The following is a 19,899-nucleotide window of genomic DNA, read 5'->3' as shown; positions in this document are numbered from 1 at the left end:
GCTCTTATCCCTTCTTCTCAGTCAAGGGTTCACCAACAGTGACCACCACTTCCATTCACAAAAAGCTAATGAATTTCATTGTGCCTTGAACTGAGAGTGAAAGTCTCACAAAATCTTCTGAAAGTACCTCTCAAGAAAGAGGAAGCATGCTTCTCTCTCTGATAAACTACATTACATATATCTTCTCTGTACATCCACTGCCTCGCAGTGCACTTCCAATTCCAGATTTTTAAGATCACTGACACAAAAAATTAATCCATGTGTTTTCCCAACACTAAGAGGTCTAAAAGCATTTATGTCTTTTAAAAGCAGTGCAGCTTATCCAGGCTAAAGCTAGTATGTTTCTTCTGCTGAAGTGAAGCAGCAGATGTATTCAAAATATTACTTGTATTAGTGCAACCTGAAATACAACTGCCTTGGTGAAATTTCCTTCCATCTGTAGCAAGTCCGACTGAGTCATACTGAAACTGAAGTTATAATTTATTTATTGCTGTCAAAGGAACTCCTTTTCCTTTTAGTACTTGAATGCAGTGAAAAGTCTCAAATGAACTGTAGTTAATAATAGTTTGTGGTCAACCTGGGGAGGCACTTCAAGCAGTCATATTTGATTTTGACCATGTTCTGTTCAATGCTCTCACTGCTGATGTGGCCAGTGGAGCAGGGAGAGCACCTACATTAATTAAGAAGTTCAGGATTTGAAAGACTACATAGGATTTCAAAGCCAGGTGAGCATCTGCAGTTTGAAAGCAGAAAACTAAAGATTTGTTAAGGACAAGTGGAACCTTGGAATTGGGGATGAGGATTTTAAATAGCTTGGTAGCAACTGGGTGGAAAAATAATTCCAAGTTTGTGCCACAATGTGCCACAGTTGCATACGAGGCTGCTTCAAATGAACAAATCGCATTCTGGGATGTTTTAAAAACACTGTTGGCTGTAAGACAGAGGAATGAGATTATTCTGCTCTATTTGCCACTGGAGAAGCCTCAGTCGAAGTACTGTATCCAGTTTAGGGCATTGCACTTAAAGAGAGATGTTTACCAAGTGGAGATAGAAGAAAGCAGCAGGAATGATCAGCCAAGGAGACAAGACCGAATGAACTAGCCTTATCTCTTGATAAAAGGAAAAGCAAGAAAGAAGGCTGATTATGACCTCCAATCTCGTATAAGTTTTTTTTTGTAAAAAAGGAGGTGGTCTGTCACACCCTGAGTTCAAGAGAGGGAGGCCCAGAAGAAATAGGCTTGCTTCTCAACAAATTATATTTAAATTATATATAAGGGAGAACAATCTAGTTACAAGATTTATGAAAGCGTTAGAGCAAGATAACAAGATATAGGTCAGATTTCAATTAATGAAGATTTTTTAAGGACAATTTAGGCTTAGGTGTGGTGGGTTAGGTGCAACTGAACCTTGTTCTTTGAAGGGTTATGAAGAAGCTGACCTCTAAATGTCCTTTCCAACACCAAAACTTCAAAAGGATGAATTCCATTTTACCCTTTCTCTGTGCAGTGCTGTAAGATGGGAGTTCAGAGATGGTGCAAATAAAGACAGTCATTTAACTTTCAAGAAAATGATCTTTTGCCGTGTGTGCTTCAAACATGCTGTTTCTCTTCATGGCATCATAAAGATTGACAAGAAATTTGGACCAGGACAACTGCAAGGTTAGGAGCTGGAAGAGATTTATAATCCACATCCCTAGAATCTGACAGCCTGATTTCCTCCTGGTTGCCTGATGTCTACCTGAAACAATAATTAAAAATATATCCTGATGCCATGATGTTGCCTTTACTTTCAAAAAAAAATAATGTCAGTCCCTTGTGAGAGGATTGGGCCATGAATTTCACAAACTTTCCACACTGTAATCTAAGACTACCCCTCACTGCTCACCTCCAAGTCCACATGGATTTATTGAATTTGAAAACTTTGCTATGAGATTTTTGCACTATCATGCAAAAAATATACCTAAGCTTACCAAACCAGCCAGCTAAAATTTACAGGATGACTTTCTACTGCAGAGATCTTCCACAAGAAAATCTCCACATTTCATAGGCTCCAGAGCCATGTGACTATGAAAAGATAAATTTGAGAATGTTTCCTTTCTTATTATTCAGCAGACAAACATGGAATCTCTGACTCAGCACAATAAAGCCTTTTTCCAATCAACGCAAACTAATGATTAGAAAGGCTTGGAAGGTGTTATGTTGGATTATTCTGAAAATTGCTGTCTGAGGATGTCCTAATGGGAATATGACTGGTTTTGAATAAGGATGCACAAGTCACTATCAATTTTCATCAAGGTGGCCCAGACCTGTTTATCCTCTTGCTGTATGTGATGACACACATTTCAGCCTAGGTGAAAACATCCCGTCCATCTCCTAGAAAAGCTTAATAATTTATTTGTAGCCCAAGTCATTCTAGTGCACACTGCTCATCCTCTGCACTGCATAGCTGTCCCTTAAAGCAGCAGTACTGCATGCTTCAAACAGCTTTGCCTGACACCCTCCTGTTTTTCATTATATTGTTGTGTTATGTTTTCAAAACAAAACGAAGAATCGATACTGCGGATGTTTGAGAGAAATATCATGACCTTGGTTACAACTGCTACAATCCAGCAACCAAGCTGCAAAGACAATTTCATCCTGCTATCACCAAGGTAAGGGCACAGAGGAGAAAAGTTGTTCATGACATAACTGTCCTATAGGGTGTTAGGCTAAATATGTATGAGGTGCTGCTAAACTAGCAGCATCTTATTACCTTTCTTGTCTTTTGCTGTATGGAGTCAGTCTTTGCTGTATGGTAATGCATATGGCATAGGAAAACAATGTTTCCCCTTTTTTCTCTGTTAAGGAATTATAGCTCTATTTTACCAGACCAGTATGATGCTGCACTCCACCAAGAAATGGCTCATGTCATATCTGAAATCACAGTGGATTGAGTGAGGTGAAGCCACGTGGTCCCACTCCTCAGGCTTTCCGTTGTTCTCTTGCTTGTTTTCTACCTGAGCAGGCAGTCTTATATTCAGCTTCAGACTGTAATCACCAGCTCTGCATCCAGACTTTTAAGCCATTAGGGTGCAGCTGGTCTGTGACTCAGCAGTTCTGCTTGCAGTAGGTTTGCAGGATCAGTGCCAGTATAGCTGAAGCTGTCCTGTTTGTGCTGTTTCCAGCAGCATCCAGCTGCTGTGCTGCCAGGGGTGCCATCACATGCATTCTGCACTGCTGTTGATCAAAAGCCTCCTAAAATCTGAATTACCTCTGTCTTTATCTCCACTGTTGCTTTTAAAGCATAATATACAGTATTAGGAAGTTCCACTCTTGCTCCTGAAGAGAGGAGCTGCTGAAGACCACAAAATCAGAAGCAGGTGAGCATATCTGAACTAGGCAGGATAGTCTGGGACTGCAAAACTCATCTGCAGGGAGGCATGTACAGTGTCACACCCAAACTTCCCCCTTGCATCAAATGAAATTGTTGAATGAAGAAAAAACCAGACTGGTAGCATTGATAACTGTATGGAGCTGGATAACTCCAACTATGTAAGCAGAAAGCCTTTTTTCACGATGTTAAGTTCCCAGTCTCTGAAATCTGTGAGTTTCCCATCCTCTGCCTCAGCTTCTTTACACCAAACTACTCTTCTGCAGATCATCTGGGCACTTTCCCATCCAGGTTCTCCCTTTGTAAGGGACACTGGTATTTTTAAGGTTTTGTTCTTCTGTACAAAAGGACCTGACATTCTGTAGTCTTTTTGGAAGAATTTAGTGGCTTGGGATGGCTAGAACCATGTGATTAGATGTAGACCTTAGGTTTTGTCTGCAGATTATAAAATTGGATTAAGTGGCAATTTCTAGACTCCATGAAGTTACTTCTCACCCCACAGGCCCGTCACTCCCCCTCTCAGTGTTTTGAAAACTTAATAGTTATCAGAACCACACACTTTATGTCAGTGTCTAGACTGATCAGTAGTGTCTTCTATAATGCAAGAGTAGAGAGGGAGCATATGCATGTACAGGGTAATAGGGTCTAAAATTCAGAGAATCCAGGATACCTTTTATTTGCCCATGAATTTGACTGTTCTTTCAGATCCAAGCCCAGACTATGTTCTTGCTGATATGGAAAAAGGACTGGGGCATTTTTCTCTTTCCCTTAGTAGCCAGGCAAAAAAATACCTGTGTATTTTCTCACACCCCAAAATAGCCTCAGATTGTCACCCGGGCATCATCCCTGGCCCATGCTACCTCCCAGTTGTGTCCAGTGTTACTGGTGAGAGAACCTGACCAAAACAGCATCAGGACATGCCAGTGACTTGGCCATAGGGACACACATATGGCCACGCTGTGTGTCTGTCTGCTTTATTAGTACAAATGTAGCCTGAGGAAGCCAGAGATTGCTGATCCTGAGATATGCAGATGCCAGGAGGCCAGCAAGAGAGAGGAATCCACAGACCTTGAGGAAACGGTGAGGTCTATATGAAAATGAAGACACACATCTGTTACACAGCATACAAGGAGTGGTAGCAATGGGCACACAGTGGCATGAGCATTAGCTTTGCTAAAAGCCAGAGGAGATACTGAGAGGGTCCTCAGCAGTAATCGGTTCTGATTTGCATTTTGGAGAGCCAGTGCTGTTGTGCCCTCAGTGCTCTTTGTACTCATACCAGTCTTGGCAACCAAGCAGAATATACTCTCTCATGCTCTAACTGAGACCTCATTTTGCTGCAGAGGCACCAGAAATGCTGGAATGCGTACAGTGCAAGCAGGACCTGGTTCATAAGAACATATAATCTCAAACTAGAGGTCCCTTTAGTCCATTTCTCTGTCTCTCGCAGTCCCCCGTAGCAGATGCTCAGGGAGTAGAAGGGCTTGCATCATATATCCCGAAGACAGCAGCTGAGCAAATCTGGGACAAGAAAGACTTGAATGAAAAAGTGTTTTCATAATTTTTTAGGATTTGGGCTTCATCCATGTGCTCTGGCAAAGGAAAAGGGTTTTCTGTTTACGTGCGTCACTTCACTCCTGCCATAAAAGCAAATGGTTCCTTCTGGCCTGTTGCAATAAACAGCAGAAATGGTACCATCCAAAGCTGTGTATAGACCTCCACAGTTCTGTCCCTCCACAAGCCTGGGACAGCACAGCTCCCCACAAGCCACTGAAACAAGAGAGAGGCGTTGCTTTCTGATTGTTTTTCAACATGACCTATAAGAGTATTCAAGTCTCGTGGCACCTTCAGACCTGGGGATGACCCAGCCCATGTGAGGCTGGATAGTGAGCACCCTCCTCCTACCACCCTGTGAGCCTCTGTTTTCTCGTTGTTCTGAGGAGCTGATGGCAGATGTCCCATCACAAATGGTAGAAGATACCTGTGGATGGTCCATCCACTTTGAAATATTCTGGCTTTTTTCTCAGAAATTAGGAGCAAACACAGCAGGCCAAAGATGCTTGCCTGAATATACAAGGGCTTCTGCTACTACAGCCTGAGCCCACCATTGACAAGCATGTTCAATTAACAGAGGAGAAAGCAAGCCAGAAAGTGGGTGAAGAAAAGAAGAAAGGAGTTAATGAAATAAATCAGTTTTCTAGGACCTAGTGGCTACAGCACATTAACACAGCTAAACATAAACTTTGAGTATACTCCTGTAACATGTCAGCCCTTCAAAAGTACATCAGCAATTTAACAGACTTTACTCTTTGTCTCACTTTTCCTCTCTTTTTCATGTTTTGCCTTAAGTTTTGCCATTAATGTGGTAAAAGAGAGCCACATCCTACATAGAAGTAGTTCTTGCCCAAACACATATGTGCAGAAAGTGTTTTCATCTATGTGTGCATTTCTGCTGTGGTTGCTCACTGGAAAATTTGTGCTACAACAGCACAATTTTGAGCTTTATCTCAGCTTCAGTAAGTGGAATGCTGCAAACCTTCAAAAACATCACAGGTTTGAAACTGCCTCTCCACCTTCCTGACAGTTTCACTATCCCCCAACACAAGATATTTGCAAGAGCATGTAGTGACAGGACAAAAGGGTATGGCTTCATACTCAAAGATAGAAGGTTTAGACTAGACATTAGGAAAAACTAATTTATTGTAAGTGATGCCTCGGAAGGCTGACCTGAAACAGAAATTGGACAGAGCTAGAGAATAAAGTAGGTATTTATTGTAAGGCCTTCAGGATCCACCTTGGGCAGGACAGGAGCCCGACCAAGGCTGCACCCAGGGTCGACTACGAATAGTCACAAAATGGCTGACTGGTCACAAGATCTTACATTTTTATATGTTTTGGTCCATTTGCATTTTGGAGTTTAATTGTCCAACTACAGCTTCAGGTTGTGAAGTCCCATCCTTCTTGTTTTCTCTCTTCAGTCCACCGTTGTTTGTGCTGTTGGGCAGAAAGTTGTCCTTGGTTCTCAGCAGGAAAAGGATTTGTTTTGTCTCCCTACTCTGTGAAGAGAGCTTACTGGCACTTAATATGAGACTCAGAACTACAGCCCTAGGCAGCACAGAATCTGAAAAACATGAAAGCTAAAACTTAAGGCATTATATGGGTGGTGAGGCAGTGGAACAAGTTGTTCAGAGAAATTGTGAATGCTCTGTGCCTGTAAGTATTCAGGTTAGATGGGGCTCTAATCAACCTGGTCTAGTGAAAGCTGTCCTTGCCCACTGCTGGGAAGTTGGAACTTCGAGGTCTTTTCCAAGCCAATCCAGTCCAGTCTGGGATTTTATTAACATTCCCATAGCTCACATCATACACGGCACCAACATTAATTGCCTCACTATAACAAGACAGGCATTGAAGAAAACACCAAAAATTACAGAAGGTAGTGCTGGATCCTGCCAGGTGCAGCCCTGTGGCTGACAGGGTGGCCTGATTTGTGCTGGAGGCTTGCAAGCCCCAAGTGTGTGCCACATCACTTTGCCCAGACTTAGAGCAGAGAACCCGGAAAAAAATGGGATCATTTGAGACAATCATGTTGCTGATGCTTTTGTGTTAGAAGGCTCATCTCTTGTGTGTGCCCTACAGCCTCTGTTACACGTGTGACTTCCACCTCTGAGCACGGGCTAGGTGTGGGGAGGGACATTTTTTGTGTGTCATTACCTGCCATCCTGGCCTTACTGCACGAAGTCATGATGCCTGCAGTTGTTTCACGCCATCCTCTGGTGGGCTCAGACTTCCTCGTCTGAAAGAAGTGTATGTCCTGGAAGAAAAGAAGGATGGACACCTGCTTAACATCAGTGCTTGGCTGTGAGTGCCCCCCTGAACGCTGCCAGCACCACTCAGCGAGGTTCGCCTCCTCCCTGCAGCCAGCACCCTTAGCTCCACTCATCTTTAGTCTTTCCGATTTCCCATGCTCTTCTTATGCTCTCAGCTGTCTTGTCTTTCTTTTTTCTTTCCCTGCCTCTCCCCGTTTCTTTTTCCTTTGGGATTTCTCTTTGCCTCTCCCCTTCAGGCTTCCTGTCTCCCCTCCAAGCCGGCACTTCCGACAGCAGGAATCTCAAGATATGGCATGCTCATGCATTTTGTATTAGCTCTAGGGGCTCTTAAGCCTTCTGACATCACGGGGTTACACAAACTAGCAAGCACTGTAGTCCAGGAAAGCACCTGGAAGTAAGAGAAAAGGAGGGGAGGAAATTAAATGCTTAGCAACAGGAATGCCACACTTTTGAAGTATTAACTAGCTGTTCATTCAGTCACAAAGGGTTATTGCATTAAGAACTCACATTAGAATTAAGCAGGAGAGAAAAAACACTTGCTGGCTAAAGGCTAAGGATAAACCAGCATTTCTTTATCACTGCCTAGGGTAAAGAAAAACCTTAATTACAGTACTGGTCTTTGAATAATATTTCAGTCATAACAGCACATTTCTCAGATTCTGCATGATAAGTGCATTAATATTTATTCATTTTCTGTGACCTTTACATAATTCGTAATGGTTGTATTTTGCTAGCATTGATGGTTGCTTATGTTTTTATGCTTCTTCTGTACAGTGGTCCAAAGCTTCATCACCACATATCAGCATCTTTCTTGTCTTTGGAAACCTATTCCTGTGAACAGGGTGAAAAAAAATCATCGTGCTGATTTTATTCTCAAGCCTCAAAACTAATATTTAAGAGTAGAGACCTTCTGCTATGGTAAACCCTGGTGGACCTCAGACTTAGTACAGAGACTTATAGAGTACAGAAATTTATTCCTGTAGAAACTGTTGAGACTGGGAAAGACTTGCAGTCACTGTTTTTTTCACTAGTTTTCCTTTCAGTCTCAAATGTTTGTCATTTGTTGGTGTGTAGTTCCCTTCGTCAACTTGAATACATATCCAGCTTGCCTTACACAGGAGGGCTGCTCTGGAGACTACAGGTGTGAGACTATGTCCCTTTGATTTCCCTACTTAAAAACATGTGCTTTTCACTACTAACACCTTAGAAATGCTTTCTACACTCTAAAAACTTCTTAAGTACTTAGAATTTGCCTTACTCCCCCACTGACATTCAAAGTGAAGGGAGTTTGGTGAATTTTTTATAACTTAAAATATGGCCAGGTGAACATCCTTTTTCACTGTTTCAGCCACTCTCTTTTTGAAGCATTTGCTTTCTATGAAAAAGTTAGTATTTCAAATTACATAAAACTCTGTTGACTTCCAGTTATAAAAACAGGCTAGAGAAGACTCAATATTCCGACACTGGCACCTGGCCAGTGGATTGTGCTGAACTCATTTACAAATTGCATTTTGAACAAAAATGCTCTTGTATTAAAAACTATGAGCTAGATAAGATCACCATCTTCTGAACAGTTTACAAGCAAAGAAAAATCTGTAGTTCTTTACCTAATGTCTGAATGCATATTTACAAAAAAAAAAAAAGAGCATTCTAAATTTCCAGAAGCAAGTACATTTGAATGAAACCATGTCTCTCCTTTTTGGTATGCCAAATATTGAACTCCTAATCATACTGTTCAGTCTTTGGGGATAAAAATGCAATTCTGAGAAGAGTGTAAATGCCCTTTATGCAAAGAAGTCTCTTATCTGCAGTAATTTGGTGAATAGGCTCTATGATGATATCTGAAGTGCCGTGCTTCACCCACAGAAACTCTGCCTCCCACCTTTAGATTTTGGATCAGTAATTTTCAGAACTGGAGAGATAGCTAGACAGAGAAATGCCAGGGTGGGACATTTGCTTGTGTATCAGTGGATCACAGTCTCTTTTTCAACTAAACAATTTAGAAAAACAAAAGACACTATCTTTCTGGATGGTTGTATTTCTTTCATAAGCAACGTCAGTAGATAAGGGTGTATTTCTGTTCTCAGCTAAGGACCATTTTATCATGCAAAGGCATCAAAATACTATCTAGTCATGCACTTGTCCCAGTGGAAAAAAAAAATTTCAGTAGCTGAAAGAGAAAAATGCAACAGCTTTAGTATTTAAAAATCTTCTATTGACAATACAAGGCATGTTAAAAATAAATTCTGGCTTTGGTGTTTTTTTTTTTTTTTGTTTTTTTGTTTTTTTTTTTTTTTTTTTTTTTTTTTTTTTTTGTTTTTTTTTTTGGTAAATACAAAATATATAGATCTTAAAATCCAAATTAATTTCACCTACATTTACAAACCAAAAAGAAGCCAGACTAGTTCTTAAGACTTCAATGAGGATTATTCAAAGAGGCAAGAAGAAATGCCTTTTGCTTAAAGCAGACAGTAGTGTAAAGCCTGGGTTGTACTTTGTTCATGTCCTTGAATGTATTATCTGATTTTCAGCTATTTTTAATATTCACAGGAGCTGGAGAATTTTCTTTAGAAACTTGAGTGGTCACTATTCCCACATCTTAGGCCCTATATCGATCAAACACATTTCCAAGACAGCAGTTCCAAACTCCTCCCAGAGCTTGGAGCCCAGATGCCTCAGAGCACTGAAATGATGGATCTCTTCCTGGGAGGAGATTATTGGAGCGTAAACACTGTGAACGCCTCCCTAGCAGTGTACCAATCACTGATGCTGTATCTGGAAATGGATTCAATATATTTGATTGTTTCAGAGCATCTCATTTCAAAGACAAACACAAGATTGCTCCCCCCAGTATGTGAGAAACAATATTCTGGCTGACACAACTAAACATGTTACACCTCTCGTGGTACAAATATCACAGAATTTGTCTCACTAGGAATAGTGACACCCTGGATCCCAGGTAGGAGTACCCTGATGAGAACCTGCCTCAGTGACCAGCCAAGTATGATATAGCATTTGAGACTGAGAGCAGACATGTAGTTCAGCACGCAGCACAACCTTCCTTTTAATCACACAGAAATCTAAATTCACAGCCACTGTGAACATTAAAGGGAGATGAAAATCCACCATTAACCCATGCACTGGCTTTCTCCTGGCTATACTGATGAAGGATAAACACAGCACCTTGTCTAATATTTTATTTTAATTAGAGTAAAAGTAAACTGCAATAAGCACACAACACAGGGAATTAACAGAAAATTAAACAAGTTCTATGTGTAAACCTGTAAAAACACTCTGAGGCAATTTGAATTCTTCATCAGGCTGGGGACTGTACACATATTTCCTTCTTGATTTATTTTATTGAGTGCTCATGTTTCATTCCTGAGCAGGCCTGCTTGTATTGATTCGATCTCATGTTCAGTGAAGTGTGTGTGTGCAAATGTCTAATGGGAGCAAAGACCTGAAAGATAAAATGGTCTTTTTTTGGCCAGACCACACACCCTTGGAGATTTGCCTGGCCCAAAGAGGATGTTATTGCACAAACGACACAACCTCTTTTTGAAGCCTAGAGGGGAACTCATGAAACGACATTTGTGCATTGCAGCTGAGAAAACCTCTAATTTGTACTGCTTATCTCTGATCCATGCACAACAGATCTGAGAGGAGGATTTTGCCCTTAATTTGTTCCCTGGTGTCTACACATTTTGAGTGTGTTAGATCAATGAATGATGCTACATTCCATATGTGCCACAACACGTAGACCAAGCTAGGTACACTGAAGATGAAGAGGCAGCATCAACTTTGAACGTCCTGTTTGTAAAACAACTTTAAACGTTAGGCAGATGAGTTTGCAAAATGAATTAATTAGCAATAAAGACCAAAGGCACACTCTGTGTGAATAAACAACATAGATTTAGATCTTAGTTAAAACTTGGTGAATGTTAGCTAATAAGGAGGTCTGTAGAGCCTGTCAGGCTTTGCAAATCCTGCTTTTCTGAAAGGAAAAGTATTACTGCTCACAGGAGAAAATGCCTATATAAGGTTTGAATCTGTGTGGTGGAATGAGACCTGCAGCTCAAGGATTCAGTGTCTTTAGCTTTCTGTGAGAAAGATCTTTTTATAGCTGTTTTTTATTTAGCTAGGGTTTTCTCCTGGGAGGGCAGGAGGGTGTTAGCTCAAGAATTCACTTGATAGATTTCAGATCAGCAGCTAATCTGTCACTTCAAGAGGTGACAATGACAGGAGGGAAAGACTTCCTAATTTATTCATAAAATACTTTATCTGTCGATTCCATTTATTTAGTTCATTCTTCATAGGTAAAAGTATTGAAAAAAGGAAATTAATCCTGACCTTGGAGGTGAGAAACAGAATGCTGATAACTCTAGCTCTGGGGGCACGAGTAGGCCAGGACTTTTCTCACCCAAGAGTGTAAGAAACATGATAGACTGATATTATCTCATGCATTTTACCCTTTGAATTCTTGTTGATACCACAATACCACAGAGGCTTTACTGGCTTATTAACAACACTTACTGGAAGCTCGTATTCAGTATAGCAAGTCACAGGCTTGTTTGTTATTTTGGCATAGCACAAAAATGCCTGTGGTACATTTTGCTTGCCACTGTGCACTTGCTGCCAATGAAAAGATTACATCGTGTCAGAAAGGCCAGAATTTTCTGAAGGAATTCTTTATGAAGTGTAAGAATTTGTATATATTTTTCAGTGAGCTGCAGCTTATTTTTGAGTTCATCATGGTCTGGAAAGAATTATTGTGATTTGCTGGGCAAAGATTCTGAGCAGCAAGAATTCATTGGCCAAACCCCAATATAATTTTGTTTTTTAATAAGTGTTGAAAAAGCACATAGAATTTAATTTCACTATGACTCTGATGTCCTTAAATCTTGGTGATGCAGCATACTATTCATGGAGGTCACTATGATACTGTGCGATTAAATTTTGATTTCACAATGGTAATATGGAAGAGATTTTGGTTGCTGAAAGTTAATTCTTCATAATAGAATAACAGTCTACTTATTTAGCCACTTTGAGTTATTATAACTTTTCTTTTAATTTTCTTTTTCACCACCAACCTCAGATGCAATCCATACTAGACATTACAGGAATACTAAGTCAGTGCAAAATGAGGAATGAAAATTCAAGAACTGTCATTCAGCTAATGAAGTGAGTTTGATCAGGAGCTGAACACCTTATTTACTGATCTAAACTATCTTCAGAGGTGGTATTTGGTCCATCCCTGGAAAAATTCAAGGTCAGGTTGGATGGGTCTCTGAGCAACCTAGCAGAAGATGTCCCTGCTTATTGCAGGAGGAAGTGGGGGAGATATTCCTTAAAAGTCCCTTCTGAATGAAACTATGTGCTGCTGTGGGTCTATGCTTCACTTAATATGGTCTTTAGAGACATTCCCAGCCTTTCTCTGCCAGATTTCAATCTTCAAACTTCAGATGGCTTGCAGTGATGAAGCATATATAGTTTGGATCATATGTAGTTTTTTACAGCTACTCCAAAACTTATTAAAGAGGAGATCTTCAGAAAATTGTCTGTAAAGAGACCATAAAGTGTGCTTTTCAAAGGCATGTAATTTTTCTAAGTCTGAGTTTGTTTTTCTGGGGCTTTTTAGGAGATCTGTAGAAAGTGCATTTTGACATGACAGTGCTTTCTTGTCAGGTGTCACTTTGCATCAAAGCATGGATATGTTAATATTTCTAAAAATATGGGAAAAATACATAACAGCATCCCTTTCCTTAATTACAGTTTTGGAATGGCAAATAGGTTTTTAACTAACCTATTAAAAAAAGAGGACAGCAGCTGGAGGCATGCATTTCTCGTGGAAAACATAGGTTGTTTTTTTAAAAATAGCATAAAATCATTGCATCAACAAACAGAGAGCTGCTGTGAAAAGCAAAGCATGTTATCATGTGAATTTCAGGCAAATTCTTCAATTGTTGTATAAATTCTTCAATTTGTATATAAAATATCTCTCTTGAGACATACAGGAATGTAAAGCGACAGAATTTTATATAGCTGGGACTGCTCAGCAGCATTGGAGACCCAGAGTTTTCTGTGAAAACTTTACATTTTTGTTGTCTGGCTTTCAATTTTCCTCTTTCAGAAGAGCAGGACAGAGAGAACATTGCACAATTTAAGAGTCATCCCAGTACCTACCTGGGATGCAGCTGAAGGGCAGAGCAGGACTTTTGAGCTGAGAGCTGTTCCCTGATCACACAGTTTACACAGGAAGAGAAAGTCTTACGTATTCGCCTTCATAATTATTTGGTGTGAACCTGAAATATCTGAAATTGCTAGATGGTCTCCAGCTCAAATATTTGTCAGGCCCAGGACTCCATATTATATAAAACACATGGGAGCAAATGCACTCAATACTGCCAATATGATTTATGCTCAGCAAGTTCAGTACACACTGACAACCAAGATAATGCAGGAAGATGATATTTATATCAAGGTTTTTTAAAAAAATCAGTTTTACAGAGGATACAAAGAAACGTGTATTTAAATGTAAGTCATGACTTAGTTATTGATTTATCTACTCAGTTATGCATGAATATGTCAGGAGGAGATGTCAGACCAGAACATCAGTGAAAGTTTCATTCTTTGAACTAAGCTAATGGTCACAGTGACTGTGAATATATAATGTGAGGGGTTATATATATATATATGTGTATATATATATATATATAAACACTGACATGCCCATGCATGAATGTATGATCAGAGATCTAAATATGTAAAAATGCATGTAAATATGTTATCAAATGTAGGTACATGTATTTACAAATGCTTACGTGGAAAGGTAATGAAAGAGAAGCAAAGCAGCTGAAATTACTTCTACATCTCCATTCACAGGTCTACATGTGTCAGACATGGCCACCAGCACTGACCTCATTGCAAAAGCTACTCCATGAGTGGCTAGAGCTCCAAGTGTCTTTGTGCCACTGGAAGCCAGAATTTTGGAGGAACTTGCTGAGACACGCAGGAATCAAGTTTCCATTAATCTGTGAGACATTTGAGCAGGTAATGACCATTAATGTTACTGCAAATTGTGCATGTAGGGCCCTGTGAGACTCTGTGGGGAGCAATACCATAAAAGCAATGTATTTGGAGGTGTAAGGATCACATCTTCATTTAATTAAGTAATTAGATTAATAAAATGGGGCATCATAACTCTTTGCATGGGAAAATTATTGTTAGCATTCTAAAAATTGGACAAAACTCAGCAAATGTCTGGAGACAGAAAGGAGAAATTCTAGGATAAAGAGTGGATTTTTGCAGTGGCAAAATCACATTTGAGTTACTTTTTCACTGATTTTGTCCTCTGGTTTCTTCAAAACAAATGGTTGAGAATTCCAGCTGTACCTCCTTTCTTCTACAGCTTTTTGCAAAGCATATTACAGTAGAGAGCTCCTCCATCTGAGCAATTTGCAACTTCCATTCCATGTGGGACACCAGGCAGAGCTGTACAAGCAGTTATGATTTATCTATTTTTAAGTTCTTCAGCAGCACCACTTTGCATTGTATCTGGCTGAGATGGAGTTCATTTTCCCCCAGCAGCCCTCACAGTGCTGTTCTTTGCATTGGTAGCTGGAAAGGTGCTGATAACACATCAGTATTTTGGCTACTGCTGAGCAGCTGGAACAGGATCAGCGCTGTTTGCTCAACCTTCTGCACCCCACCAGCAGGTTGGGCTTGGACAAGATTCTGGGTGGGGACACTACTAGGTCAGCTGACCCAAATTAACCAAAGCAATAGTCCATGCTACATGACATCAACTCAAACATAACAACTAAAGGGAAAGGAGGAGAAAGGGGGGATATTTGTTATTTACAGTGTTTGCCTTCTGGAGGAACTGCCAGGCATGCTGGAGCCCTACTGTCGGAAGTGGCCAGACATCGCTGATGGGAAGTAGAGAATAACATTGTTAGTTTTTCACTTTACTTGTGTGTGTGCAAACTTTGGCTCTGCTTTAGTAAACTGCTCTATCTCAACTTACAAATAATTTTTTTATCTTATTTTCTTTCCGCTGTTCAGCTGGGAAGGGGGAGAGATAGAGTGGCTTGGTGGCTACCTGTTGTCATGGTCAGCCATGGTCAGCCCACCACACATAAATAGTACACAGACTTTGTCAAAAATCTCTCTAGACTGCTGCCAGAGTTTGCCAGAGTGAAGGAAAAAAAATGTCGCTGGTGCTTTCTCAAGATTTTTTCTTACACATTCCTGCTCCTCTTTGGTGCCTGGAGCTGTGTGATGGCCTGAGAAAAGAGGAGCACAGCTCATAAAATAAAAGTAAGGGATAATGAATATAATTTGTAATTTCAGATTTACTGAAAGATGTAAGGAAAAAGAAGTGTCAGTATCTGCTTTGTCCCTACAAGTCTTTGGCCCCAAGACAATTCGGAGAGAAAAGTTTCTGGGAGTGAGGAAAACACTCAGGCTACTTTCTGGGTGAACCTCAGAAAGTAACACAGATCCAAAATCAGGGTGATTTCTAGTTACTGAGGAGCTACATTAGATGTCCCCACTTTGCTTTCTAAAATTCTTTGTTGCTGCTTGCAAACATAAACTTAATTTATAAAAAGACTGGTTAACCCAAGTCATATTTTGAGTCATAGAAAAATTTTACTCATTTTTTTTTCCTACTGTGTCATCTTAAGAGTTGGTTGCTTTATGCTGGCTGAAGAGTGTTGCTCTTGGACCACTTTAAAAATACACTACTAACTGTACCTTTCTGAAATGCAGAACGCTCACCATAATATGGAAGAAACTGAATGATAAATTCTATAATGAGAGATACAAGTGAGGCAGGTGATTTGGTTAAACACAGAAATAATGCATCATGATGGATTTTCATTTTTCTTGTTTGGGAACTGCATGATTGTGCCAAAAATAATTTTTATTTTTAAATTAGATAAAGAAAACCCCATTCAATTCTGCTTTCAAAATAAGAGTGCTTTACCAGTTGTATTTATATTCATTGAATTCCAGGGCTACATTTCAGAAACAGTAGGGTACTCACTTTGATGCTGAGATTAGAAAAATGTCCACTTTTATTTTTTCCAGGACTGAATTGAACATAAAATGCTTTCTGAAGATTCAGTTGGACTTTTTTAGCCAAATTTACTTAAGCATGCCTGTTCATTGTGGAGCTGAGGAAATCAGGAGAGGATGAAGACTGCTGAGGATTGTTTTCTTCTGCATCTGCAAAGCATTTTTTATCATTTTCCTTTGAAGTCTCTGAAAGTTATCTGGTGTTTGTATTAACTTTTTATATGAAAAGAGAAACTGATTTGTCTTTCTAGGGACCATTTTAAACATCAGAGAATATGAAGAGCAGGAATGAAATCCAACTGACTAAACAAAGCCCAGCACAACAAATGCAGCCATTGGAAGGTTTGTTTTAAATTCTGACTTCACTCTTGCAATAGCTATCCAAATTCACCTCCTAAATAAATGAACACTGTAGCTCCCACTCCAGCGAGAGAAATTTCTCGAGTGCCTCGAGGTTCCTTCTGACTTACAATGGTTGGATTTCAGAGCAGCATCCATGGAGTAAAATAAAAAAAAAATGCAGAAAATATAGGTACAGCATCTTTCATGATTGCTAGTTAGGAGTAGAAGGAATCTCTCTACCTGTTAATGGGTTTTATGAAACTGCAGCAAGTTCTGTGTCTGTTTCACTGGTTGATCCTGTAAAGGAAGACCATACTTAGGTTAGGTTTGCTTTCAGTGAAAGTTAATTTCTCTCTTATTTCAGCCTTAACACAGGGCATCCCAACAATTTTATTTTAGAATCTCTTAGATTTTTCTGGCCCTAAAAACGGGTGAAAGATAATTGAATGTACAGGATTTAGTCTTTGTAACTCAAATGTCATAGAAAGTCATAAAAGTCCCAACCTTCTGTGCTTGATTTCCTGATGATGTATGACACATATGTCTGCCTAATTTAGTGCTTATTAAATGAATAATGCTAATGGTTAAGGAGTATGAAGCCTTAATTAGATTTTGCAAGCAGCTAACTACTGTAGCAAAAAGAACTCTTTATTCTGTATTTACTGCAAACATACCGGAATGTCACCACTATAACCTGGGAAGACTAAAGCCAATATGGAAGCTGCAACCTTTGTTAAAAACTTATTTGTCATCATGCTATGTGTCATTTTTAAAAAATTGATTTTGATGTTATTCACAGATAAAGATTTATTTTTTTACTGAGTCTTGAAAATGAATAATTATGGGAGACTTTAACTGAGAGGGACACTCAGCAGTTTATTTAGAAGCACTTCCAATTTGAGCTTCTCTACATCTTTTAAAGAGGTTGTGTTAGTTTATGTATCTACTTCAGAGTTACAGTTGTTGGAATGATGCAAGAAATACACTTGCAATTCAGTCACAAATGACTGACCATAGAGTTACTGGTACCCTTAATGCCATAACAGAAGATATTTACAAATATTTGTTGCCCAATATTCACAGTATTTAAAACGTGGTCTGTAATTCTCTAATATTGTCCAAATTTGTACTTGGAATGCATTGTTCATTACTCACTGTTCATTTGTTAGTCATAACTCATTATCTTTTGTAAAAGTTTCAGTCAGCTAATCAAGAAGAAGAAAATATACTGTATGAGCAACAACATCCCACAAATAATGATTAATCAAAATGAGCAATTCCTGAACAGCAGAGTGACTAAAAATCATTCAGCTAAATCAGTTATCAAAGCCATAAAATACTTATGTATTGACACAAATCAAGAGGGATTTGTAAAAGAGTCATGAAACAAAAGCCAATTTAATTTGAGTTTCCTAATGGCAGTAGTAAATGAGTGTTTTGACAAAAAATACGAAATTTAAGTGTCATAATTCCCTTTTTTTCAATATGACTTCTGCATGCATTACCAGAATGAACTGGGCAATCTACAGTTGGTTGTAGAATTGCTACTGTCTTTTGTGGGATAAAGATTAGCACCTCTATGTTTCATGAAAACCACTTGCTAGTTAATGCTTTTTTGGCTTGTTTTCTCTGTAAGAAGATGTAACTTCTTGGTTCCATGTCTTGGGTCTCACTTACCATTTGGCATTTTATTATAATATTTTAGCAAAAACTCAGTTTTGTTGATTGAATGATGACATTTCTGGGACTGAGAATGTGACCCCATATCATAGTTCTAATTATACATTTAAATTGACCATTTTTGTATTAATTTAAACGAAATAATTTTTTTCCATCCTTTAACTATATTTCAGCACACTGTGCATCATCATTTTGAAAGACCACAATTCCCTGCATTAAGGTAGTTCCATTAATATGTTGAGTGGATTATCTATTCCAAATCAGGCTCCAGTAAGTCAGGGCCAAATTATATACTGCATCTGAAAAGAAGGTGGTTAAATTTTAAGACGTTCTGAATAGACTGAGCAAAATATAAAGATATAGGATTTACCTTTGAGCTCTCCAAGATCTCTGAATTATGTGATTTTTGGAGCCCCAGTTTGAATTAGATGCAATTCCATTAAATAAAAATGACAGTGGAGGATATGGTTTCAACCAGTTATATTTAATTATTTTCATGATAATTGTTTTCATGATCATGATGCGTTGTACATTTCGTTTTCTAGAACAGTTACACTGAGATGTTCTGAGATTCCTCTTTCAACTGATAAATCCAAAGATGACATTTTACATGAGCCAGGAGGTCTGGTTAACTCAGAATTGTTGGAATGAGAAATGCCAAGAGCTTTTAGCATTGCCTAAATAGATATTGCCATTATTTACCCAGAAAGAGAATTTCGGTCACATCTGGAGATCTGTAGGTATGAGAGGCCATAAACATAATCAAATTTAGGGCCAGATGAGGAGAACACCTTCTGTTTTCATTGCATGATATCCTGGTGAAAAGCCTTTTGCTTTACATGTGAATATACAGCATTATTGCCATACATTATGTGAACACTCAATAATTTATTAAACATATTTTTCAGAAAAATACTGATATTTTAAGTAGTTTTTTTGAACATCAAAGAACAAACCAAGAGCAGAATTTTTTTCAGCTATAAACCACATATACTGATGGCTACATTGCATTTACAATGTAGTAAGTGTTTTTAAAGAAAAAACAAGGATGATAATACAAAGTGAAGGCTTGCTAATGATAAACAATTCACCTGTTACCTAAATCTGAAGGAATAAAAAATCCTTAGCATGGATATACACTTGTCAGACCCAATGAGAATAATTGGTCTAATGAACAGCTCTTTTCCATAGGACTGGGAAAGATGTTGGTTCTGCAGTGTAATTCTCAATTTTCCCCTCTCTCTGAGCTCTACTGCCATCATACAAAGCTATTTGTTGGAGAAATTGCCAATTTTTCCCATTAAAGGAAAATGCTTATCGTTCTAGCTTTCCTAATTTCATGTAGCAGATGATACCATGCATTTAAGAGAGCTCAGAGTGACCTTTCATGCATGATTTTGATGCTTTTTATTGAGAAATGCTTCATACACATGCATCCTTTAAAGCAGAACAAATGTTCATATATATGTATACAAGAAAAAACTCTTAGAAGCTATAATGTGTTGATGGTTTTCATTCTTTAATTCATATGGCAATAGGTTTTGAAGATTATCTACAAATGTCCTACTTCTGATATTTTGTGTGTCTTTTGTTTTGCTAA

The sequence above is a fragment of the Zosterops lateralis genome, assembly GCF_965231275.1.
Source record: "Zosterops lateralis genome assembly, chromosome: 1".
NCBI classification, from domain to species: Eukaryota; Metazoa; Chordata; class Aves; order Passeriformes; family Zosteropidae; genus Zosterops; species Zosterops lateralis.
This window is presented reverse-complemented; position numbering follows the sequence as displayed.